Source organism: Stegostoma tigrinum, chromosome 7 (assembly GCF_030684315.1).
Source record: "Stegostoma tigrinum isolate sSteTig4 chromosome 7, sSteTig4.hap1, whole genome shotgun sequence".
In the NCBI taxonomy this organism is placed as follows: Eukaryota; Metazoa; Chordata; class Chondrichthyes; order Orectolobiformes; family Stegostomatidae; genus Stegostoma; species Stegostoma tigrinum.
In genome coordinates, this window is record NC_081360.1 from 349,394 (window position 1) to 376,245 (window position 26,852).

The window sequence follows — 26,852 nt, forward strand, 5'->3', positions numbered from 1 at the left end:
ACATAGGACTAATCCTCTTGCATGAAATTGATATGTTACCAAGGGTATAAAAGAAGAGGTTGTTGGGCAAGGACAGGAGATTTAACTGCCGGCCGCCGAAGTTAACAACTTTCAATATACAGAGAGAGTCACTGGCTCTCACAGAACTCTCTCACCCTCAGAGAAAACAGAAACAAAATCAAAGTACCTACGGTGCAACTGCTTAATATTTTGTGACACAACACTCGACACAGAAAATATTCCTGAAAGAACATTCGACAGAGAAGGCGCAGAGCATTTCAAAAGTTGTAAGACAAAATTCTATTTCTAATCTTTTTTTTATACAAGTGGGAGTTATATTTATTGGAGCAGTATGCCATTAGAATTTGAATTGATTGGAAATTGTTAGTCATTAGAAGGTGTGAGTTTGGGTTGTTAATAGTTTAGCTTTTTTTTCAGGATTGCAGTTAAATAAATAAATTGTTACTTGTTGATTGTATTATGAGTGTCAGGGATTTATTTCATTCAACAGTTAAAAGTTGATGAATAAAAAGATTACACCACTTTCCACACTGCCTTTTGCAGATTATAGCGCGAGGCACTCCTCTCTTGGTGTTTCAGTTTTATTTCTCAAACAGGGGTCCACTTCTGTTTTAAGACACATTCATTGATGGAATCAATTGAGGGAACCTTCTCTGAGCTGATTCCAATGCAACAATATCCTTTCTTCAATAAGGAGACTAAATCTGTACATACTATTCCAGATGTGATCTCACTAAATTCTGTACAGTAGGAGCAACATTTTGTCAGTCTGTTATAAAGTTCCTAACCCAGATTAGAGCAGTGTCAGCTGCCTGGATGAAGGCACAGCATTGTCGAAATAACATTACCATTGCGAGTTTTGAGAAGATTTGTAGCTCAGGTTGAGGTTCTGGATGTGAGTTTGCTCGCTGAGCTGGAAAGTTTGTTTTCAGACGTTTCATCACCATTCTAGGTAACATCATCACCAACCCAAGGAAACCTAACCAGATAAATAGAAAGTGGGACATAACACTAGCGCTTCGTTGGAGGCCCACTGATGATGTTACCTAGAATGGTGACGAAACTTCTGAAAACGAACCTTCCAGCTCACCGAGCAAACTCACATCCAGAACATTGTCCTTCTCAATGAGAGATCTGGTAAAAATGTCACAATGACACTTGTGAAGAATGAATAATACGTGGTGAGATGATCTCAACATTGAGATCGGCCCTGCAAAATATCCTGATAGAATCTACATCGAGGCCATATCATTCAGATTCGTTAATGTGTTAAAATGGAGCTGAGAAACAGCAAGGGGAAGCAAACAGTTATGAGAGTTATTTTTCAAAGACAAATCCGCAATATAAACATTGATTATGTTATATAACAAGAAATTAGATATACAAGTTTGTGGGTTCTGCAGAAATAATGGACAGATTCAATTTTCCTATAAACTCTGTTTATCAATGCAAATGCTAATGCGGGTATAATGCACTTCATGAGTGCCTGTAACGTGATTTGCTTTAACAATACGTTCAGTGCCAAGCTAGAGATCGGGCTATTTAGGAAGTGCCATTGTGTGATCAGAACAGCAAATTGAAAATCTTGCTGAAAAGGAGCTCCTGGGAGTGTTGATCTTGATTGTTACATGTCATCTGAATTTTGTTTCTTTTGTAATTACAGTGAGAAACTTGCTTCAGGCAAACAATGAAGGTATGAGAGGCAAGATGACTTCAGTGAGTTGGAAAAGTACATGGAAAACGTCTTAATGAAAAACAGGCAATATCTGTGATTCACAGAAACATTGTAAGGTGTACAATATACATATACCCCCAGAGTGCAAACAGCAAAAGGGAGAGAAGACTGAAAGATTGTTAATGAAAGAAGTTTAAAATTGCATGAAATGCAAAGAAGTAGACTGGGAAAATGCCAGGGATAGTGGCAAACCAATGGATTCAGAGGCATTTAACCAAGAAACAGATTTTTAAACATCGAAAATAGAACAAGAATATAAACTAATCAGAAGTATAAAGGCATCTAGAAAGCAAAAATGAAAACAAGGTCAAATATGGAACAGTGAATGTATGGACAGCAAAATTTATTGCAGAGAATGGAAGCATTAGAGGGAAATTAAATAGTAACTTTGGGCCTGTCTTCATGGAGGAAGATCCAGGAAATCTCCCAGACATATTAAGTGGCTGTGGGGCTTGTGTAAGTAAACACTAAAATCACCCATAACAGTGATGTAGCCGTATTTGAAAACATAGCTGGTTTGAACATCGAGAAGTCTGACCAGGTGTACGTCATCATAGAATTTTGGAAGAAGCAACATTAGACATATTGATAGAGCTGGGTATCACTGAGTTATTTTCCTATACTTTCTGCAAAGGCCGGAAGCCAATCTGGATATCTGGAACATTATAAAAATAATCAAACGGTTTAAAAAGAGAAGAAGAGGGACACAGGCCAACTATAGACCACTTAACATGTTATTCACAGGAGGCAATCTGTTAGAATCAATTATGAAAGATGTGACATTGGATGTTTAGAAAGTAATGGCAAAATGAGACAGAATACAAATGAATTTATGAAATGAAAATTAAAATTGACAAGCTTTCACTTTCAAGCTGTTTGAATATGTTTCTTACAGGCATAGACAATGGTGAACCAGTGGATGTGGTACATAGGAATATTCAGAAGGATTTTCCAAGAGATCACACAGTGAGTTAGTAAATTGAAGCAAAGGGTGTTGGGAGGAACAGACGCAAATGGAAAGTGAAATCGAGGATTACCATCATTTATAGGGAATCGGAATACAGAAGGAAAGGTGTCCTGCAGCAGTTCCATGGAGTGTTAGTGAGGCAGTACCCGAAGAAATGCGTACAGCATGGCTTTGGCTGTTATAAAATTGTACAAATCCCTTACTCTGGCTGATTTGCATCACAGGAAGCTGTTGGAGACAGGAGAGGGAAATCCCTGATCCAGATTTATAAAAATCACCACAGGGGAGGTGCCAGAGTTCAAGAACAGCTCGTGTAGTACCTCTTTACAGGAAGGGTTGTAGAGATAGATTGGGCAATGATAGACCAGTCAGTATCAGATCAGTGTTAGCAAAACAGTGGGAGGAAATAGGAAAGGAGAAAATTGTTCTGCATTTGGAGAGACAAGGTTTGATCAGGGATAGTCAGGGTGACTTTGTTAGAGGAAAGTCATGCCTAAGAAATTGGATTGATTTCTTTAAAGATAGTCACTTGTATGGTTTTTCAGCAAGACCTTTTGACAAAGTCCCACATGGGAAACTGATAAAGAAAGTAAAACACAATGGTATCAATGGTAATTTGGCAAGTGACATTCAAAATTGTCTCAACGGCAGGAGACAGAGGATGGTGTTAGAAAGCTGTTTATATGACTGGAGATCAGTTCCTTGATGAGGCCAAATCTCGAACATTGTGCGGTATTGTGTGCAGTTTTGGTCCACTTACCTCATTAAGGATAAACTTCATATTGAGGGAGTACAGTGAAGGATGACCAGACTGATCTCTGGGATGACAGGCTTATTGTTTGAGCTGAGTTCAAGATAACTGGGCTGAAATTCCATGAGGTTTATGGAAATGAATGAAAATCTCAGTGTATTGTATAAAACTCTCACAGAGTGAGACATTTTGGAAGCAGGGAGAATAATGCACTTGGCTGAGACATGTAAAATAAGGGCAGGCCACTCTGAAGTGACATGAGTATTAATGTCTGAATACAGAGACTGGTGAACCTTGGGAATACTCTTCCACACAAGGTTCTAGACACTAAATGGATGGGCAGACAACAGAAGTATAGGAGAGCGGATCAGCATCATTATGTTGAGTGTTGGGTAAAATCAGTCAACCAAAGGAATTATGGCAGTTCGTACTTTATATTTTTTACAAGTATTAGTCACATTAAGGGATATGTGCACTGTGTGGGAGAAGTGTGTTGAAGAGATGTTCAGCCATGACCTATAATGGGGAACACTAAATGGGTTGAATGGCCTTCTTCTTTCCCGATGTTTCTGTACCATCTGTGGGAAAGCTCTTTAAATGTTCTCACAAGCTCTGAGATATCAGGAAGGAGGCCTCTGTAGGTTCAACACAACAGTGTTTCTTTTTCCCTTTTCCAATACCAAAGCTGAGTCTACCATGCAATTTTATCCTTGAAGACGTCAGAGCAGTTTGATACAATTGAGTGTCTTGCTTGGCTGTTCCAGGGAACATTGAAGGGTTCATTACATGTCTGTGTGTCTGGAGATGCTTTTCAGCCAGATTAGGACAGCACGGTAGATTTACATCCTGAAAGTGTGTTGGTGAATCATATTGATGTTTACCATCGATATTGGCTTCAAGGTCACTTTTACTGACACCAGATATGAGACTTTGATATTTAATTAACTGTTTTTAATATCCCCCAGCTGCCAAAGTATTAGCCCCGTCTGGATTAGAAATCCAATTATATTTCCACAACAGCACCAGCTCCACATGGGGAACTATCAGAAACCACTCTGAGCAGGTTATTTCTGTGCTGCTTGGCAGCTCTGTCAAAAACAACTTCCAACAATTCGACAATCGGAATGAGACTAAGGGCATGGCAATGGGTCAGATTGCAGTTATGCTCCTTTTAGGAAACGGGGCATAGCTGATAATTTTTCCACCTTGCCAGGTAGGTGTCAAAGTTGGAGCTGGAATGAAACAGCTTCCCCCAGAGGCACGGCTTGTTGTGCAGCACAAGCCTTCAGTCCTATTGTAGGAATGGCATCAGGGCCAGTTATCTTTTTCGTATCTTTACTTTATCGTTATATTTTTCTTGGCATCATGTGCAGCGAATCTAATTGGTTGAAGACTAGCATCTGTGATTTTGTGGACGTCATGATGACGGTGAGGTGAAACATCAACTCGATACTTCTGGCTGAGGATGTTATGGATACTACACCCTTGAAGTTGCACTGATGTGCAGGGCTGTTCCATTATTTAGGATGGGGATATTTCTGGAACCCTCTCCTCCAGGGAGTTGTTTAACTGACCATGCAGATGGCCTAAAACCCCTCCGCTTCATCCTCTCCCGCAGGCCTGACTAGTCCCCCAACACCGACACCCTTAACTACCTAAACAAACTCATCCTTACCCTTAACAACTTCTCCTTCAGCTCCTCACACTTCCTACGGATGAAAGCGGTGGCCATTTACCCGCATGGGCCAAAGCTATGCCTGCCTCTTTGCAGAATATTTGGAACAGTCCCTCTTCCACAGCTACAGTGCAATATCCCCAACATCCAGCATTACATCGATGCCTGTATCAGCGCCGCCTCATGCTCCTACAAGGTGATTGAACAGTTCATCCAATTTACTAACACCTTCCACCCCAACATTATGTTCACCTGGGCCATCTCTGATATGTCTCTTTCCTTCTGAGACCTCTCTGTCTCCATCTCTGATCACCACCTGGATACTGATGTCTATTTTATGCCCACCAACTCCCACTGCTACTCGAAAACATTTCCTCTCATCCACCTTCCTGCAAGAATATCATCCCCTATCCCCAATTCCTTCACCTCGGCCGCATTTTTCTTCAAGAAGAAGCGTTCCAGTCCCAGACATCCCAGATGTCCTCGTTTTTCAAGTGCCACAATTTCCCTCAAAAGTGGCCGAAATCGCCCTCAACTGCATCTCTTGCATTTCCGCCCTTCAGCCCTCACACCCCATCCCTGTAATAAAAACGACAGAATTCCCCTTGTCCTCACATATCACCAAATTAACCCCCAGATTCAATGTATCTTTCGCCACGATTTCTGCCACCTGCAATCTGACCCATTTTGAAGGACATGTTTCCCTCCCCACCCTTGTCTGCCTTTCAGAGGGAACACTCTCTCTGTGACTCCCTAATCCGTTCCACATTCTCCACCAGCCCCACCACCCTGGCACTTTCCCCTGCAACCGCAGAAGATGCTACACGTGCCCCGACACTTCCCCCATCACCCCTATCCCAGGCCCCATGAAAACCTGCCACATTAAACAGATGTTCGCCTGCGCATCCGCTAATGTGATATGCTGTGTCTGCTGTTCCCGATATGACCTCCTGTACATTAGAGAAACCAAGCAGTTGTTCGGGGACAGCTTTGCGGAGCATGTACGCTCGGTTCGTGACAAACAACAACAACTCCCAGTCTTGAATCACATCATCTCCCTGCCCCACTCCTTGGACAACATGTCCATCCTGAGCCTGCTCCAATGTCACAACGAAAACTGGAGGAACAGCCCCCCAGGAATCCTACTACCCAATGGTCTCAATGTGGACTTTGTAAGCTTCAGAATCGCCCCACCATGACATCATCCCAAGACCAGCCCTCCTGCTCGTCCCCGCCTCCTTGACCTGTCTGTCTTCCCTCACACCTACCAGCCCCTCCCTCATCACTGACCAACCCCCATCACATCTCCCTATCTAAACTCATCTTTACTGGCTTCATCCCAGCCTTCTTGACCTGTTTGTCCTCTCTCCACTCGTCCGCTCCACTATCCACCTTCCATCCACCTCCCCTCTCTCACTATTTAATTCAGAATCCCTTCCCCTCCCCCAATGCTGAAGAAGAGTCCAAACCTGAAACGTCAGTTTTCCTGCTCCTCTGATGCTGCCTGGTCTGCTGTGTTCATCCAGTTCCACACCTTGTTCGCTCAGACTCTCCAGCATCGGCAGTTCCTACTGCCCCCATCACCATTTTCGACTGATTGGAGCACGATAGTTGGTCTGTTGATCTTGCAATCATTTTGCCCTGTCTGTAATGCGTTAGTTCTGCTGTTTGTAATGCAAGCAGTTGAATGCAGTAGCTATAACCAGTTGCCATCAGTTTCTGGTGAATATGATTCTGACCCTGGCATGCCTGTCTGCATTCATCACTGAGTCATTGATCAGCTTCATGGTAATCCGGGACAAAAAATCACAGATTCTTGTGGAATACAATTCTGCTTCTGCTGCTGCTGTGGTTTACATCACCACATGAATGTCCAGTTTTGAGCTGTGTAAGTGCAATGTAATTCAGCTGCCTGTCTCACAGTTCAGACCAAATCCCCACTGCCCTTGTATGCAGTGACCTCCTCTGTTTTCCTTTGTGGTAACACTTCCATTTTAACATTCTCATTCTTCTGTGGCTCTTTCCATGGTGTCACGCCTCCAATTTGTCACATTCCTCAAAACGCTTTAACACATTCATCTGAACCGTTTCCCTTCCGGGAGGGGTATCTTCGGGTGTCACGGTGGCTCAGTGGTTAGCACTGCTGCTTTTGAGTGCCCAGAAGGGTGGGTTTCCTCCAGATGGTCTGGTTTCCGCCCACAGTCCAAGATGTGCTGGCGAGGTGAATTGGCCATGCCAAATTGCCCATCGTGTTGAGGAATGTGTAGATTAGGTAGGTAAGAGGGGAATGGGTCTGGATGGGATGCTCTGAGGGTCAGTCTGGACTTGTTAGGCTGGAGCAATTGTTTCCACACTGTATGAGGGTTTTAAAGTGATTGTTTCTCTCCCTGACCATGATTAAGAGCTCTGTAATGTCAGTGATGCCAGCGTTATGGAGTTTCAGAGCCAATTAATTTGTGCACCTTGCGCTGTCACTCACTTCTCAATGTCTGGTGATCCATGTTGGACAGGGTGTTTCAGTAGCTTTGATACACACTTTTGAATGTTATTCGAAAACACAAATTGCTGAAGAAACTAAGCAGATCTGGCAGCATCTGTAGAGTGAAAGCAAAGTTAAACTATTGGATCCAGAGATACCTTTTCAAAGCACCTAGTTTCTCCAGCAATTTTTCTTCTTGCTTCAGATTTCCAGGTTTCTTTGTCCTGCTGGAAATTCAATTCAGGCCGATTCATTTCTGGAGAAACTCAGCAGGTCTACAGCATCTGTGGAGAGAGAGAGACAGAGTTAAGGTTTCAAGTCCGGGAAGACCCTTCTTCAGAACTGAAAAGGATAGGAAAATTATCTTTTTAATAACTTGATAGAGGCTGGAGAAGTGGTGACAGAAAACAGAGGGTGTGAGGGTGCAGTGAAAAATACAAATGGACTTTTAATTGTGGTGAAAGAGAAACAGATGTACAATGGGGGTAAATAAAGGTGTGAATGAGGGAGATGGGCTCTCTCTATTGAGTGCAATGTTAACAAGACACAAACAAGACAAGCTCACATCGCCTGCATCATATTGTGTTCACCACATCTCCACTAATAACTCTGAATGTCTTGCACATATATGAACAATCTTATCTATCTGCACGCACGCACTGTTTGAACAGTGTATATAAAATCATTTCTCCTCAATTCCATGACAAACTATCGTGTTTTGTTTACATTTTCAGTTGCCATTTCTTCAGCTAAATGTATTCTGTTTTTTTTTTTCTCTGCGTTTTATTTTATTCCATCTATAAAGAAGATATTTGCTACTGGAAAATGTCACGTTATTCCTGCCGAGTCTGCGCAGCCACTGTCTCCTCTTCTTTATTGTTTCTTAATCAATCACATAGATATTGTCTCTGATCCTTTACTCCCAATAAGCAAAGCAATTGGAAATGTTTACTTTTGGGCGAAGGCCAAAAAACTGGTAAAGAAAAGCTGTATAAGCTACAAAAAATAGTTTGCAACTTTAGAAGCAAACTATTGAAAGTATTGTGCTAAAGATAAAATGTCGCTTTATTAGGGCAGTGAGAGGAAAGTTCAGCGAGATCCACGTTTCCTGTCTTTCTCCAGGCAGTTGTGGCCAGAGACAGGGTTTAGATTGGCAGTTGTTGTGGTGGAGGAGACATCAGTGCAGTAACAAACTCTCAATTGGCTCTTAGGTAAACGGTTACATATGGCATTGCATGTGGATAACACAGCAGAATCCTCGAGGCTGCGCAGAGAAAGCAGCACCTTTCTCCTCTATCTCTATCACTGTGAGAGTAATTGGAGATGGGCACTAAGACCAACAGCAGGCAATGTCAGCTTCCCACCCAGACCAGGTATTGCTGTTACATTAAAAGTGTCAGCGTGAAAGGGAGTGGCTGTCCTCTCCAAGGATACTAACTGTGTCACTGGAGGATTTCCCTCTTCTATTAATTAGGGGTTTCTTCCAAAATAATTGTAAAATATTTGAGTCATTACTGTTTGTTATTTCAGCTTCTTATTTTCTTCAATAAATCAGTGATACATTAAAATGTCACTGGGTCCGCAATCCAACTGGTAACTTTGCCTCCAGGCTGATGTAAAATTTATTTGCTTTCCTTCCTCACAGTTAACGTAGTGACGATCTATGTCCTGCTTTATAAAGATTGTGGATTGTCTCCATGTGTCAGACGTTACCTGGGGGCCATTATCCTTGACCTGATATGGAGACACATCCCCCTTGTTTATCTGCAGCAGTTTAATTTCCTGCTGTATATCCCTGTGTGTAATATCCACGCCGTCCAGCTTTATGCAGCCATTGACTGTTCTGTCTGGTTCACCGTCACTTTCACCTTTGATCGATTTGTGGCCATTTGTTGCCAGAAGCTGAAAAGTAAATATTGCAGTGAGAAAACGGCGGCTGTGGTTCTGGGAACAGTGACTGTGCTGAGCTGTTTAAAGAACATTTCCTGGTATTTTATGCTCACAGGTCACGATTGTCTGGTGAACTTCCCCTGGTTTTGTGAGGGAACAATCGATGTTTATGACTCTCGTGTCTGGGTCACAATCGAGTTCCTCCACCACATTCTAACCCCGGCTCTCCCATTTCTCCTGATTCTGCTGCTCAATGTTTTCACCGTCAGACACATTTTAGTGACCAGCAGAGCCCGCAGGAGACTCCGGGCTCACACCAATGGGGACGGTCAGTGTGACACAGAAATGAGAAATCGAAGAAAATCCATCATTTTATTGTTTGTGATCTCAGCCAATTTCATCCTTTTATGGTCAGTGTTAATGGTGTTTTCTTTTTGGTTCCGGCTGCAGTATATAATGTATACTCCTGTGTATCTACATTTCTTTGTGCAGGAATTGGGCTTCATGCTGCAACTCCTCAGTTTCTGCACAAACACCGCGATTTATGCCGTGACCCAGACTAAGTTCAGGCAGCAGCTGAAGAATGTGCTGAAATATCCCTTTACCCAAATTCATCAATCAATCAAATTCACTCATTAATCAATCCATCCAGGATTTTCTCATTTCAGTTCAATGTTTCAGCAATGAAGCAGCCTGTCGCTATGGTAACAGACTGAGGGTAGTGCTGGTTTATTCAACCTTATCCCACAGTGGGTTACAGGGAAACATGTCAATGTTCTCTCAGCTCACAGGCCAAAGAGAAAAGGCACCATTCCACTGACTGCATCCATAACTTCAAAATGTAATTAACGTTCATTAAAAAGTGCCAAGCAGCACAGCAAACTATATTGTTGTTTGTCTCTGTGTTGAAGAAGCTCAGCTGGAGAGAGACAGACCCGGCCCCAAGGGAACGGGAGGAGTTCGGGACTGTGCTCAGGAGTTGGGTTTAAGGCACTCTGTCCTTGCAGTCCTCTCTGGTATATTTCTGTCTCTTCCTTTCTCTCCTATTCCTCCTCACTCGCTCTCTCCCTCTCTCCCTCTATGACCAATATTTCTCCATACTCCCCGTTCCTCTCTCCATTCTCTTCCTTTTCTCTTTCCACCCACCCTCTCCAAACCACTCCTCTCTCTCCCTGCACCCTGTCTCTCTCTCTTTCCTCCTTGAATATCCGCACCCACTTCTCTCACCCTCTGCCTGTGTGAAACTCATCCCCCACTCTGTATTTTCCCTCTGATCCTACCTCTCCCTCAACCCCTATCATACTCTTTCCCTCGCTTCTTCCCCCTGCCCCTCTCCAACTCTCTCCCCATCCCCCTCTGCACCCTTTGACTCTCTCCTCCCTCCTCGCTCACACCTCTCAAGCCTTTGTTTCCTTGTCTCCACCTCTCTATCTCTGACCCACTTTCTCTCTCTCTCTCTGCCCCCCCTCCTCCTTGTGCTTCTCTCTCCCTTCAAGTTCCTCATTTGCCTCTGTATCCCCCTGGCTCCCTTGCCCCCAGCCCTGCATCTGTCTCCCTCGGCCCCGACCCCTGTACCCCAGCCCCTGTCCCTGTCGCTCTCTCCGTCTCTCTCCCTCCCTCCCTGTCACTTGCTCCCTCCCTCCCAGTCGCTCACTCCATCGCTCCTTCCCTCTCACTCCAACCCTGTCCCTGGTTCCCACCCCGGCCTTCCCCGTCCCTCGCTCCCTTGCCCCCATTGCTCACTCCACATCCCTCATGCCATGCCCATTCATTGTTCCCTCCCTCCCCATCCCTCTCTCCTTCCCTTCCCGTCCCTCACTTCATCTCTCCCTCCCGGTCCCTTGCTCCCCCCTCCCCGTCACTTGCTCCCTCCCTCCCCGTACCTCGCTCACTCAGTCCGTCCCTCATGCCCTCCCTCCATCCCTTGCTCCCTCCGTGCCCCTTGCCCCTCCCCATCCCTCACTCCCTCGCCACCACTTACTCCCTCCCTCCTCCACCGTCCCTCACTCTCTCACTCCATTCCTCACTTCCTTGTTCCCATCCCATCCTTGGTCCCTCCCCCTCCCTCACTCCATCCCCATCCTTTCTCCCTCCATCACTGTCCATCATCACCTGCTTCTCTCCCTTTCATCCCTCACTCCCTCCCTGCCTGTCACTCTGTTACTCCCTCCCCAACCCTCCCTCTCTCGCTCCTTCACCGGCCCTCACTACCTCCCTGCCCCTTGCCCCTTTGCTACCTCCACGTCCCTTGCTACCTCACTCGATCCCTCCCCATCCCTCATTCCATCTCTCTCTCCTGCCCCTCGTTCCATTGATCCCTCCCTGTCCCTCACTTCCTCCCTATCCCTCACTCTATCTCTCCCTCCCCACCCCTCACTATCTGACTTGATCCTTCCCCAGACATCACTCCCTCACCGTCCCTCACTATCTCCCCGTCCCTCACTCCATCTGTCCCACCCCATCTCTCGCTATCTGATTCAATCATTCCCCAGCCCTCACTCACTCCCCTGTCCCTTGCTCCCTCCCCGTAGCTTGCTCCCTTTCTCCCTTCCCCTTGCTCCCGCCCTCTCCATCCCTCACTGCATCTCCTCTCCCTGCCCCTCGTTCCCTCATTCTCACCCTCGCTTTCTTGCTCGAATCCTCACTACCTGCCCATCCCTCACTCCATCCCGATTCCTCGCTCCATCGCTCCCTCCTCATCCCTTGCTCCCTTGCTCCGACCATCGCTCTCTCACTCTGTTTCTCGCTGCCTCACTTCTTCCCTCGCTCACTTTCTTCCTTGCACCCTCCCCTTGCTCACTTACTCCCTACCCATCCCTACCTCCCTCTCTGTCCCTCACTCCCTCCATCCCCGTCCCTTTCTCAACCTCTTCCCACCCCTACCTTGCACTCTCCCTCCCTCCCCATCCTTTGCCCTCACTCACGCGCTCCCTCCCCGTCTCACTCCCTCCCTGTCCCTCGGTCCCTCACCCCCTCGCTCACTCCCCATGCCTCACACCACACCTGGCCCCCTCATCCCTTCCTCCACATCCCTCTCTCCTTCCCTTCTCATCCCTCACTCCCTCTCCGTCACATGCTACTCTCTCTCCCCGTCCCTTTCTCCCTCCCTTCCAGTCCCTTGTTCCCTCCCTCCCTCCCTGCCTGTCTCTCTCTTGATCCATCCCTCGCACCCTCGCTCAATTCCTTGCTCCCTCCCTCTCTCACGGTCTCTGTCCATTGCTCCCTCTCTACCACCTCAGCGTCCCTCTCTCCCTCCCATCCTTCGCTCCCTCCCCATCCCTCACTACCTCGCTTGCTCCCTTCCTGTCCCTCGCTCCATCCCACCCCGACCCTTGATCCCGCCCTCCGTCACCATCCCTCGTTTTCTCGCTCCCAACCCATCCCTCGCTTCCTCGCTCCCTCACTGCTTCCTCATCCCTTGCTCCTTTGCCATTCTTGCTCTCTCAGCCCCTTCCTGTCCCTCACTACCGCCCTCCCTGTCCCTCGTTACCTCCCTCTCTCCCTTTCCATCCCTCGGCTCCCTCCCTTCCTGCCCCTCACTCCCTCCCTCCCCATCATTCACACCCTCCCTGTTCCTCTCTACCTCAGTCGCTGTCTCCCCATCCCTTGCACGCTCCCTCCTTTCCCATTCCTCACTCCCTCGCTCACCCAATCCCTCCCCATCCCTCACTCCTTTCTGATCCCTCGCTCCGTCCCTCCCTCCCCATCCCTTGCTCACTCACTCCGACCATTGCTCTCTCAATCTTTCCCTCACTCCTTCACTTCATCTCTCACTCACTTGCTTGTTCGCACCCTCACCGTCCCTCCCTCCTTCTCTGTCCCTCCCTCCCTCCTTCCCCATCCCTCGATCTCCTGCTCCCTCCCCATCTCAGGCGCTCTCCCTCTCCCTCACTCCCTCCCCATTCTTCACTGTCTTCCTCCCTATCCCTCACTCCCTCTCTCTCTCCCTCTCTGTCACTCACGCCCAACATCTCTGTCCCTCGCTCCCTCACTACCCTTCCCTCTCTGTCCATTGCTCCCTCGCTCCATCCCCATCCCTCACCTCCTCATCATCCCTAAACTCCTCGCTCTGGTCCGATCCCTCTCTCCCTCCCTGTCCCTTGCTCCCTTGGTCATTTGCACCCTCACTCCCCTACATCCCTCACTCCCTCATTTCCTCCCTGTCCCTCGCTCCCTCACTCTTCCCTCCCCATCCCTCACTGCCTCGCTGACATCACTCCCACCCTCTCCATTCCTTGCTTCCTCCCTCCCACGCCTTCCCTCGCTCACTCACTCCATCTCGCTCCCACTCAATTCATGGCTCCCCCATACCCAATCCTCCCTTGCTCCATCCCCATCCGTTGCACCCGTCCCTCGATCCCTCGCCATTCATCACACAGTCCCCATCCCTCGCTCCTTCCCTGTCCCTCAATTCTTCACTCCATCGCTCCATCCCCGTCCCTTGCTCCCTCGTTCCCTCCCCATCCCTTGCTTGCTCCCATTCTCTCATTTGTTCCCTTCCCTCACTCCTTCTCCCTCGTGCCCTCCCCATTTCCTCATTGACTTTCAGTCCCTTGCTCCTTCCCTCATTCCCTCGCTGTCCCTTTTTCCCTCCCTTGCTCCCATTCCATCCCTCACTCCCTGCCTCGCTATCCCTCGCTTTCTCCCTCGCTCTCTCCCTCCCCACTTCATTCCCAGCCTTTCTCCCTCTCTGTCACTCAATCTCTCCATCTCTGTCCCTTTCTCCCTCCCTCTCCTTCTGTTCCTCCCTCTCTCCCCGTCCCTTTCTCCCTCTCTCCCCATCACTCACTCCATCCATCCTGTCATTTGCTCACTCGCTCCTCCCCATCCCTCGCTCTCTCCTGTCCCTTGCTCCCTCGCACACTTTGCTCACTCCCTGTCCTTCGCACCATCCCCGTCCCTCGCTCCCTCCCTGTCCCTCGCCTCCTCCCTCACCATACGTTTCTCCTGTCCTTCCCGACTCTGACTCCCTCCCTCCCTCCACGTTGCTCTCTCCCTCCCTGACCCTCACTGTCCTCCTCCCTGTTCCCCTCCCTGACCCCGTTCCTGTCCCTGTTCTTGGCCCCGTCTCTCCCTGTCCCTCCCTGTCCTTGTCCATTGCTCCCTGTTACTGTCCCTCCCTCCCTCCCTGTCCATCCCTGTCCCTGTCCCACCTCTACTAACATCATTCCTGCCTCCTTGACTGTCTGTCTTCCCTCTTACCTATCAACCCCTCCCTCCTCACTGACCAACCCCCATCCCAACTCCATACCTACGCTCACCTTTACTGGCTCCATCCCCACCTCCATGACTTGACAGTCTTCTCTCCATCTATCTGCTCCTCTGACCACCTTCTATCACCAACTCCCCACTCTCTATTCTTCTCAGAGCTCTCTTCCCCTCCCCCATTTCTGATGAAGTGTCCAGACCTGAAATGTCGGCTTTCCTCATCCTCTGATGCTGCCCGGCCTGCTGTGTTCATCCAGCTCCACACCTTATTATCTCATACCCCAGCATTGGCAGTTCCTACTAACAGCAAACGGTGCCATCTATCTTTTGTGTCCTCTCTCTGGGCAGGGAGCTTGTAGTGTCTACCACTGGGCTGGGTATGTCCCACCACAAGTTGGTACCTCAGGGTATACAATGCCTCATAGACAGTGGGAAGAACGACCTGATTTATTCAGGAATGTTGCTTTTGACTGTGGTACTGATTTTCACATCTTTTAGTGTGGGTCATAAGTTTTGGGGTGGGTGCAAGAAAGGAAAAATATCTCTCCGAAATTGAATTTGTTTGTTTGAGATGTTACCCTGTACAGACAGTGATGATGTTTGTAAATATTTCACAGAGTAATAGAAAGAAAGACAATGAAGATGGGAGAGCCAAATCAAACACTATGTTAAGATCCAACCAAGTTATTGAATTCATCAGGACCGGAAAGGAATATGTTTGTCTGGTATGTCTGTGGGAAAAGATTTCAAACATCAGTGTGAGTGAGAAAGCGCCAACACCCGCACACTGACACACCTGATTCTGAATGTTCCAGTGAGCTAACTGCAGAAATTATTCAACATCATCCAGTCAACATTCTGAAAATAAAAATCCACAGAGCAGAGAAACTGTACACGCATTGAGTTTATGGACAAGGATTCAACAGATCATCCAATCTGGAGAGATGCCAGGAGATCAGCTTCATGGAATAACCGTGGAAATGTATGGATTGTGTGAAGGGATACAGATACCCAGTCCAGCTGGAAGCTCACCGTCACTGTCACAACAGGGAGAGAACATTCACCTGCTAAATGTGTGGGAAGGGATTTGGTCAGTCACCCAGCCTCGTGCCTCACCAGTGGGTTCACACTGACAAGAGACCTTTTAAATGCTCTGACTGTGGTAACAGCTTTAAGAGATCTCAAGATCTAATTCAATATCAACCTGTTCACATGGGGGAGAATTCGTTCAGCTGTTCCATATGTGGGAAGGAAGCCACTTGGAGATCCAGCCTAATGTCACACAACACTCTTCACGGGGAAGGAAGTTTCATCTGCTCTGTGTCTGGGAAGTGACAGAATTCATGGTCCAGCCTGATGTCCCACAATCGAGTTCACACCGGAGAGAGATATTTTACCTGCCCTGTGTGTAGGAGGGGATTCACATCATCATCCAGCCTAAAGTCACATAAGACATCTCACACTGGAGAGAGGGCGTTCATCTGCTCTCAACATGGGAAGAGCTTCAGTCAGTTTTGTCAGTCACCCAGCCTCACTAAACATCGATGTGTACACAGTGGGAAGAAACCATTCACCTGCTCCATGTGTGGGAAGGGATTCTCCTGTTCTTCCCACCTCACTTATGACAGGCCTGTCACACTGGAGAGAGACCATTCGTCTGCTCAGTGTGTGGGAAGGGATTTATTAAACAAGCACAGCTTCTGATACACCAGCATGGCCATATTAGAGAGAGACCGTACACCCGCACTGAGTGGGGGAAGGGATTCACTCCGACGTCTGATACTCAGTGAACACCAGTCATTCACACTGGGGAGAAACATTTTACTTGCTCCATGTTTGGAAAGGGATTCACTCGGCCCCCCAATTTCAGTGGGCATGGGCTTAGTCACACTGATTCACCCAGACTGAAATTTCCTCCTGTCCGCCATTTCTTTGAGGAAACAATTTATCCCGATTTCATTTTTTCTTCATTCTGGTGTGAAATGATTTACTTGCAGCAGCTGAAAGGAAAGGACGTGAATCCAGGGAGGGAGCAGAATCTGTCCAGTAAAGAAGTGATGGGCAATTAGATTTGACTTTTGATTTTTTAATTTAATTTCTAATCTGATAATAACAACAACAATTATAATAATAACAATAATACTAACATCAACAGCAATAATAATAATATTAATAGTAATTATTATTATTATTATCATCATCATCATCTTTTTGCAGGATGGTAGAAACGGAAGATTTTCAGACAAAAGTCTCAAAACAACCATCACGTGAAGATCCAATGGAGTCTCTGAAATCATCCACACTTGAATATCATTGGCTTGAAACCATAGATCAAGAAGTGTCTATCTGTTTCGAAAGATTTGAAACAACAGTTTGTCTGGAAATGTACTGAAACACATACACCCAAGCGACAGACTTCCAGTGAACTGATATACCTTTACTTAGTCTGAAAGAAACATCATACCATTCACAGCAGGAACTTACAAAGACACAAGATCTCCTGTAAAATGGAGAACCATGGAAATGTGAGAAAGGATTCCATTGCCTGTCAGTGCTGGAGTTTCATCAATGCAGTCACATGAGGCAGAGACCATTCACCTGCTCTGATTGTGGGAAGGGATTCCTTGGTTCATCTGCCCTGTGGAAACGCCAATGTGCTGCCACTGGAGAGAGGCTGTGCACCTGCTCTGAATTTGTTTTTATCCATTCATATGATGAGGGCATCGCTGGCTAGGCAGCATTTATTGCCCATCTCTAATTGCCCAGAGGGCAGTTCAAAGTCAACGACATTGCTGCAGGTCTGGAGTCACATGTATTGCAAACCAGGTAAGGATGGCAATTTCTTTCCCTGAAAGACATTTGTGAACCAGATGAGTTTTTCCAACAATTGACAATTGATTCACAGTCATTATTAGATTCTTAATTCCAGATATTTATTGAATTCAAATTCCACCATCTGCATCCACACAGGGAAGAGATCCTTCAAATGCTCCACGTGTGGGAATCAGTTCAGAGATCCATCTGGCCTACAGGTACGCCAGCAAGTGCATACTGGGGAGAAGCCATTCATATGTTCTAAGTGAGGGAAAGGATTCATGCAGTCATCCAGTCTGTAGAAGTACAAGAAATTACACAAATAATCCCAGGAGTTGGATCTGCTGTTAATCTGCATCATATATGCTGCTAGACAGCTCATTTCAAACAGAAAGTATCGATTGCCTAGAAGAACAAGTGAAGCAGTTACATGGGACATACATGCTCCAGCATGCTCTTCTCAATACTGCACACGATTCTCATTAACAGGATGCTAGAAGGGGAAGATTTGCAAAACAGAAATCTCAAAGTGGCCACCACATGAAGATGTAATGGAGTCACTGAAATACCTGGGACTTGAATATCATATTCTTCCATATTGTCTGTTCCTTTGCTCTCAATGATTCAAAATCCAGGAACTTCTCCCAAACAGCACTGTGGGTGACCCTACACCTCAAAGACTGCAGTCCCAGAAACCACTATCTTCTCAAGGAGGACAACTGGGATGGGCAATAAGTGCTGACCTCGACAGTGATACTAAATCCCATGAATTGAATTGAAAATGAGGGAAAATCACATCCAAGACTGAGCCATGTTCATTCTGACAGTGAGTAAGTGGGAGGGACAGATGGTTTCTTTCTGCTGGACTGGCCGCTCGCACCACTTTGCTTCCAGTGAGGCTGATGTACTTTGAGTCTGGGACTGTGCATTCCCAAAGAAATGATGAAGTAAATTTAATTTGTCCTGGATATGAAACAATGCTTTCCTCACTACTCCAATTCGATCAGAAGTAAATATGTTTGTCTTTGATCCATTGAGTCTCTCGCCCAATCAACTCAATTAGTCTCCATCAGTATTTATGCTCCACATCTTTCCCTTCTGTGTCGCCCATCGACAGATCTGTCTATTCCTTTCTCCCTCACGTATGCATCCAACTTCTCAAATATATTCATCTGTTCACCTCCATCTCGTGCTATTGGAGTGAGTTGCACATTTTGACCTGTCGCAGGGTAAAGAGGTTTCTCATACAACCACTAATAGATTTTTAAACCCTTCATCACTTTAAAGGCTTCCATTAGATCATCCTTTAGTCTTCTCTTTTCTGGAGAAAAGCTCCCCAGACTTGCCTGAGGGTTACATGTTTTCTGTTTTGACAGTGTCTTTTTGAATCAGCGTGACACACTTCCAGTGCCTCTGTTTCCTTTGACCAAATGGCAGTGACAAATGTTGACAGTGCTCCCAGTGGAGTCAAACTTTGGTTTCAACTAAGTGCAACATCATTTTCCTCCTTTTCAATTCTATCTCTGCAGAAAGGTGCCCAAACATGGGCTGTGCCTTTGCAGAAAGGCATTACGTTCAGAGAGAAGTTTGAGACTGGAATTATAGGAATGTCATCAGGGATTCAGGACTTCAGTTGGTTGGAGAGACTGGAGCAGCTGATCTTGTTCTCGTTGGATCCTACAGTCATTGCGGTCGAGCAGAGAGAGAGACAATTCAGCCTTCTGATGTCATGTTGGCTCTGTATATAATAAATGTGAGACATTGTTCAATCTAAACAAGCCTGCAAGTTTATATGCATCAAAGAACCTCCAATTTTCAAAAAGAAAATAATGAATATGTTGTTCAGGATGACGAACGAACTGGAATAATTAATTTCAGGTGTAGTTCAGGAGAACGTTGCAATCTAGTATCCACCTATGTTGTAGTTAAAACATGGAATATTGAGATGATATCAATAAATTGATATCTTTACTTGTCAAAACTTACATTTTATTTTTGTTCTAATGTTGTTTTGTGAAAGCACATTTGACAATCTGGCCACTCCCTGACAGATCAGCGCGTCATGGGAAGATGTTGAGACAGACATCCATTTTGATAAATGCACTTGAATGTTAATATGTGCCACGATGTTGGACTATCAGTGGATGTGTAGTTATAATATGTTATATATGAAAGAAATGGCATGTAAATTCACAGTGAACCTGCACTGCAGAGAGGGCCCCAACACATGCAGCTCCCAGAGAAACAGCCGGACATGAAATGGTTAATGTGGCCGGGGGTGACGAGACAGCATTGAGACATCATCAAAACAGTGACACCTTCTCCCGAGAGAAACTGACCTGAAACATTCCGGAAAGAATTCAACCCACGGGGAATGGTCAGGAAGTCAGTGAGGTTCATTAGGAAGGGGTTGTACACTTAGATTGGGATCATTAAGAACTGTCCACATTTAGGACACAGGTGAATAAAAAGATTATAGAATCTTTACAGCCATATTTGATCTGTTGCTTGAAGCTCACGTATCTGTGTAGAAGTAATTTATAAACTCATGGCACTCCTCAAAGGAAGAACAGGTCAAATCGATGTGACCCCAGCAGGGGCCAGAACAGAACTGGAAAATAACAAAGTGCAAATGATAGAGGGGCTATAAAGAGAACCACACTCCTTCAGCATGGGGTCTGTAAATATTCTGTTCTCGTTTTCTTGCTAATTAGCATATATTTACATGTGATAACAATTTTATTTGCTTATGAGACATTAGCATTGCTGGATTGGGTCAGATTTATTGCCTATCGCAAAACACCCAGGAGAGGATGGGGCCAGCTATAGCCCACGTACTGTTGGTAGATCCACAGTGCCATTCAGGGAAACTTCCAGGAATTTGACCAAGCAACGCAGAAGGAACATGATATATTCCCAGGTCAAAGTCAGAAGTCACACAACATCAGGTTAAAATCCAACAGGTTTATTTTAAATCATAAGGTTTCAGGGTGTTCCTCCTTCATCAGGTGAAGCGCTATTTTATTACTTTGTTACACATCTTAAGAAAGTGATAAAGTCAGGTGCAGCATTCAGAAAGCTTGTATTTTCAAATAAACCTGTTGATCTATAAACTGGTGTAATCTGATTTCTGATTTTGCCCACCCACAACTTCACCAACATCTCCACGCCACACTTCCAGGGCAGCACGGTATGTGGCCTAGAGGGGATCTAGCAGGTGGTAGCGTTCCCATGTGACTGCTGCCCCTGTCCTTCTGGATGGTAAAGACTGCAGATTCAGAAGGTGCTGTTGGAGGAGCCTTGCTGAGTCACTGCAGTGCATCCTACTGCAGTGGCTGCTGCCACGTTTCATCAGTGGTGTAGGGAGTACGTGGATGTCATTGAGAAGCAAATCAAGAGGGCTGTTTTGTGTTCGATTGTATTAAACCTGATGGAAGACTTTTGAAATAAAAAAAAAACATTTTCATATGAAACTGTCTACAAAGTGAAATACTTGTTTTTGGCAGTCACCTCTGGATCAGACAAGTGAATGGAAGGTAGTCAAGTTGGAAAATGATATCAAAGTGGGAATAACAGACGTCTCCTGGAGACAGCATCAGAAAGTGATAAAGTCTCAGACGAGACTCCATCAGAAAAGCTTCCTCCCATTGCCAGCACGAACCCCTCTTCATCCTTTCCTGGCCAATTCATTCATATTACGTACCGATACTGAAAATGAGAATTATATTTTTGTCAACACTCCCTGTGTCATCACTGTTGGTGAAACATAATTTCTAACCCAGGCCCTTGTCTCACTTCACCCTGGCGCATTCTGTGTGGTTACAGCAGAGGCAGGGACAGGATGTTCATACCCCTGCTCCAACTGCTCTGGGTCTCAGTGCTGTACAATTCCCAAATACTGTTTTATCATTACCAATGTAGAGGAAACCTCAACCTGAACTAGACAGTTCACTTCCAGTCAGGAACAGATCATTGATTTACACTAATCTCTGATTAGAAGCACATTTTCAGCATTCACTGATGTACTTCCCCTGACTCTAAACCTGGTTGGAAACGAGATTCTGTTCCGTGCCGAGGAGCTGTGAGCCATGGAAAACAGTAGCTGGGACACATTTCTTACACACAGCAGGATTAAACACCACTGTGGTTGGCTGTCAGTGAATAGAGACGTGAAAGAGTAAAGTGCCATCTGACCCCCTCAGTGTGAGCCTGAAGGATTTGCCCCGACTGAAGCTCTGTCGCTGTGCATGATTCCCCTACCCCCCACCCTGAGATTGTCCTTTCTGAGCTCCAGGTGCTGTTCAACCTTCAGGACAAATACAACAAACTACAGTGATGTATTTGCGGCAAAACTGACTTATTTTACATTTCTCTAGTGTCCTAAACTCTAGTTTAATTTTAGGGTTATAACCATCATCCGAAACAAACTGCAAATGCTTTCTGGGCTCATCATTGAGATCAACAATATCAGACTGTGAACTCTGCCCCAATTTGTTTACATTTCTTGTTTCAATTTGTGTCTGGGACCGCTGCACACCTGGTTCCAGGCACGTCTTTTATTTATTTATTTAATTAATTAATTTCCTGCGCTAACTCCATTCCGTGCAGCCTTGAAGGACTAATAACATTTCTGCAATTTAATCTCTCCAGCCTTCCCCTGTGACATCTGCCTTTTGCCCTCGTCTCACCTCCGCCTTGCTCAGAATCTGTTACATTTCTGGTCCCAGGCCTCTGTCAACTCAACACACCCGCGGGTCAGAGTTTTGAATTTGCTCTCTCCAGAGCGAATCTGAAATCGTTGTGGCTGCAGCTTTCCCCAGATTTTAAATTTGGAAACAAAAACCATGAAATTGTTTTAGAGTTGAGGTTTGTTTTTTTTTAGCCTTAATCCACAATCTCACCTCTTTCGAGCTAAAATGCGATCATCCCACAGTCCAAAAATGCAAGTTAGGTGGATTGGCCACACTAAATTGTCCCCGAGTGTGCAGGTTAGGTGGTTGGGTTAGCTGCGGTAAAATGTGGCTTTGTGGGGAATAGGGTGGGATAGAGAGCTAGTGCAGACTGGATGCACTGAATGACCTCTTTCTGCACTATCGGGATCCTGTGATCTTAAACATTTGTGATCATGGTCACATTTTCCTCATGACAGCCCACACATCACCATGTTCATTCAGCTCAAGCTTTCATGCTGCCTTTGTGTTTTGAGAAGCTCTGTTGTTGGAATGGGAGCTTTCTTTGATGAGGCCTCTCCTCATACTTCTGCCCACTTCCCAGTTCCCTGCGTTAATTCCAGTGTTCTCTAATTTTCCCAAATGGAGTTGCTGAAGATCTCAAAAGGCACGTGGACTGAAATTGCGAAATTAAAGAGTTAGAAGGAAAGAAGAAGTGGAAATAATAAACAGGTTTGGGAGATCTCAGGGGAGTGAGGAAGGGCCATAGATGCTTCCAGACCTGCTGAACTATTCCAGCAACTTTGTTTTTGTTCCAGGGGAATGAAACTCAAGGATCCTCCTGTTGTGACTTTTCACACAGTATTTTTAAAATTAATTTGTGGGATGTGGGTGGCCCTGGCTGGCCAGCATTTCTTGCCCATCAGTAGTTGCCCTTGGGAAGGTGGTGGTGAGCTGCCTTCCTGAATGACTGCAGTCCTCCTGATGTGTGGTGACCTACAATGCTATTAGGGAGGGAATTCCAGGATTTTGACCAAGCGACAGTGAAGGAACGGTGATATATTTCCAAGTCAGGATGGTGAGTGACTTAGAGGGTAATGAGGAGGTGGTGATCTTCCCATATATCTGCTGCCCTTGTTCTTCCAGATGGAAGTGGTTATGTGCTTGGAAGGTGCTGCCTGAGGATCTTTGGTGAATTTCTGCAGTCGAGAAAAAATTCTCTGATGAGAGTCAAACCCGGGCAGGTGAAGATGGGGCACTGAATAGTAACAGACTGAGTTCAAACACAGGAGATTTGCTCAGCCAGTAAGAGCACATAGTGTAACAGTCAGGGATGTGAAGTGAGTAGTGAGGGGGCATAATGCCACATGCTACAGATGGAAAACTTTTTTTCGGAACAGAAGTAGACCATTCAGCCCCTCAAGCCTGTTCTGTCACTCAATTAGATCATTGCCTGATCTGTGGCCCAACTTTCAATTTCCAAAACTCACCAAACCTATCAATGAGGTTCCTCTGAAACAGACAAAGTGAATATTGAAAAAAAAAATTAAAAACTGCAAATGTAGGGAAATCAGAAACAAAAACAGAAATTGCTGGAAAAATTCAGCAGGCCTGGAAGCATCTATGAAAGAAATCCGAGTTACCATTTCAGGTCCAGTGACCCTTTGAGTGACGAGATACAGTTGACCATCCCCCCTTTCCTGTAACACCCTCCAGAACAGGTGATGGTGTGAGGGCCATGAGGTTGTCAATAACATCTGAGAAAACAGTTGGGCATGCTGAATCAGAGAGAGAGAAAAAAAACATTTTGGTCTTTCACTTTTAAATCAATTGCAACAATTTATTCACTATTGCTTCAGAAACAGGACAAGAGACCAGAAAATCAACTCAGTGCCATTGGGCCTGGGGGCCATTCTTATTCTGACCGACATGTGATTCCATGCTATAACCATTAGTTTGATTCTGAACCATCCTCTGGCCAGTCAGAACAGATGATAAAAGTTTGCTGAGCTTCTGATGCCATGATCCCATGAACAAGCAAAAGAAATATCCAATTACTGTAGTTACTTGTGAACTCACTGGTGTTTCTTCAAGCTATATGACTGAGTGAATTTCCTCCCACACACAGAGTAGGCGAATGACCTCTCCCCAGTGTGTGTTTGCTGGTGTACAGTGAGGGTTGATGATGCCCTGAACCCAGCCTCACAGTGAGAGCACATGAACGGTCTCCCTTCAGTGTGAGCATGTTGACAGTCCATCGATCCTCTTGAGCTTTAATGGCACCTCCCACAATATGTACATTTAACTCTGTTCAGAGTTAACCTGTCGGGGTTTCAACAGGCTGGATGACCGGGAGAAATCCTTCCTACACCTGGAGCAGGTGAATGGTCTCTCCCCAGTGTGGACCCATTGGTGTGCCAGCAGGTGGGAAGACTGAATGAATTCCTTGCCACTCCCACAGCAGGGAAACAGCCCCTTTCCAGTGTGAAACCGCTGTGAAAGCCTTCTCACACATGAAGCAGATCAACAGTCCCCACGCATCCACAGTTGGATGAAGGAAAATCCCAAGGCATTCTATATTTATGTGAGGAACAAGAGGATGGTCAGAGTAAAAGTGGTGCCTACCAGGGATAGTGGGAGGGAACATGCGCTTAGAGTCAGACATGGTCGGAGAGGGCCTTGATGAATACTTTGCTTCAGTATTCACCAGTGAGAGGGGCCATAACATTTGTAAGGATAGCATGAAAAAGGCAGATACACTCGAACAGGTTGATGTTGGGAAGGAGGATGTGCTGCATATTTTGAAAAACATGAGGATAGATTTGTCCCCTGGGCCAGAAGGGATAAGCCGACGGTTGTTATGGGACACAAGGGAAAGAATGTTTTGCCTTTGGTGATGACTTTTGCGTCCTCACTGCCTACTGGAGTAATACCAGATGCTTGGAGGGTGGCAAATGTTATTCCCTTGTTCAAGAAGGGGAATAGGGATAATCCTGGGAATTACAGAACATCAGTCATTCTGTGGTGGGCATATTATTGGAGAGGATTCTGAGAGACGGTATTTATGATTATTTGGACATGCACAATCTAATTAGAAATAATCAGTGTGGCTTTGTGAGGGGCAGGCCATGCCTCAGAAGCCTTACTGAATTATTTGAGGATGTGGCAAATGACATTGATGAAGATCAAGCAATGAATGTGGTGCACATGGATTTCAGAGGAACATTTGACTTGGTTCCCAAAGGTGGGCTCGTTTAGAAAGCTAGGCGACATGGGATTCATGGAAATGTGGCTGTCTGGAGGCAGAATTCGCTGTCCAATAGAAGCCAGAGGGTTGTAATAGATGGAAATTATTCAGCCTGGAGCTCGGCGATCAGTGGTGTTCTGAAAGAATCTGTTCTGGGAACCCCACTCTTTATGGTCTTTATAAATGACTTGGATGAGGAGGTAGAAGGGTGCGTTAATCAGTTTGATGATGACAGAAGGGTGGTGGTTTGGTGGGTAGTGTGGAGGGCTGTTGGATGTTGCAATGGGACATTCACAAGATGCAAAGCTGGGAAAAGAAGTGGCAGATGGAATTCAACCTGGAAAAGTATGAAGTAATTCATTTTGAAAGGTTGACTTTAAATGCAGAATATAGGGTTAATTGCAGGATTCTTGGCAATGCGGAGAAACAGAAGGATCTTGGGGTCCACATCGATAGACCCCTCAAAGTTGGTAACCAAGTTAACAGGGTAGTAAAGAAGGTGTAGGGTGTGTTGGCTTTCATTGACCAGGGAATTGAGTTTTAAAGCCACAAGGATATACTGCAGTTGTTTAAAACCCTGGTTCTACCACACTTTGAATATTATGTTCAGTTCTGATCGCCTCATTATAGGAAGGATGCGAAAGCTTTACTCGGGGTGCAGAGGAGATTTACCAGGATGCTGCCTGGACTGGAGGGCGGGTCTAATGAGGAAAGGTTGAGGGAGCTCGTGCTTTTCTCTTTAGAGTGAAAAATGATGAGCTGTGACTTGATATAGGTAAATAAGATGATGAGAGATATAGAAAGCATGGATACCCAGAGACTTTTTTCCCAGAGCACAAGTTACAATTGTGGTGGGGGCGGTGGGCATACTTTTAAGGTGATTGGAGGAAGGTATTGTGGAGATGTCAGTGGTAGGCTCTTTACAGAGAGAGCAGTGGGTGCCTGGACTGCACTGTTGGCGGCGGTATTCGAGTCAGATACATTCGGGACATTTAAGCGAGACCTGGGCAGGTGCATGGATTATCGTAAAATATAGTGTATGCAGGGTAGTTTGATCTTAGAGCAGAGTAATATTTCGGCACAACATTGACGGCCGAAGGACCTCTGCTGTCCTCTTCTATGTTATATGTGTTCAATTCACCTAACCCGCATACATTTAGGCCGTGGGAAGAAATTGAAGCACTCAGACGCGGACATGGTGAGAATGTGCAAACTCCATGCTGACATCAGCTGAAGCTGAAATCAAAGCTGGGTCCGTTTTGCTGAAAGGCCCCACAAATGCTTGGATCAGGCCCGGTAGGAAATTGATCCCCGGTCTCCCTCGTGAAAGGCGGGGATACTGACCACAATACTAATGAGGGCATCATGTGTAAATGCCCATTCAGCCCTTTAAGT

At 45.9% G+C, this 26,852-nt stretch overlaps 1 protein-coding gene across 1 annotated transcript in view; it reads right to left on the reverse strand.

The window, feature by feature from the left end:
- Positions 1-16,856: 16,856 nt before the first annotated feature.
- The window catches only part of LOC132209797 (neuropeptides capa receptor-like), a 44,938-nt gene continuing 34,942 nt past the window's right edge, over positions 16,857-26,852 (reverse strand). Inside the window, exon 3 of the transcript XR_009445880.1 lies at positions 16,857-19,278. The gene's annotated coding sequence lies outside the window, so the exon portion shown is untranslated. The remainder of the gene's footprint in view (positions 19,279-26,852) is intronic.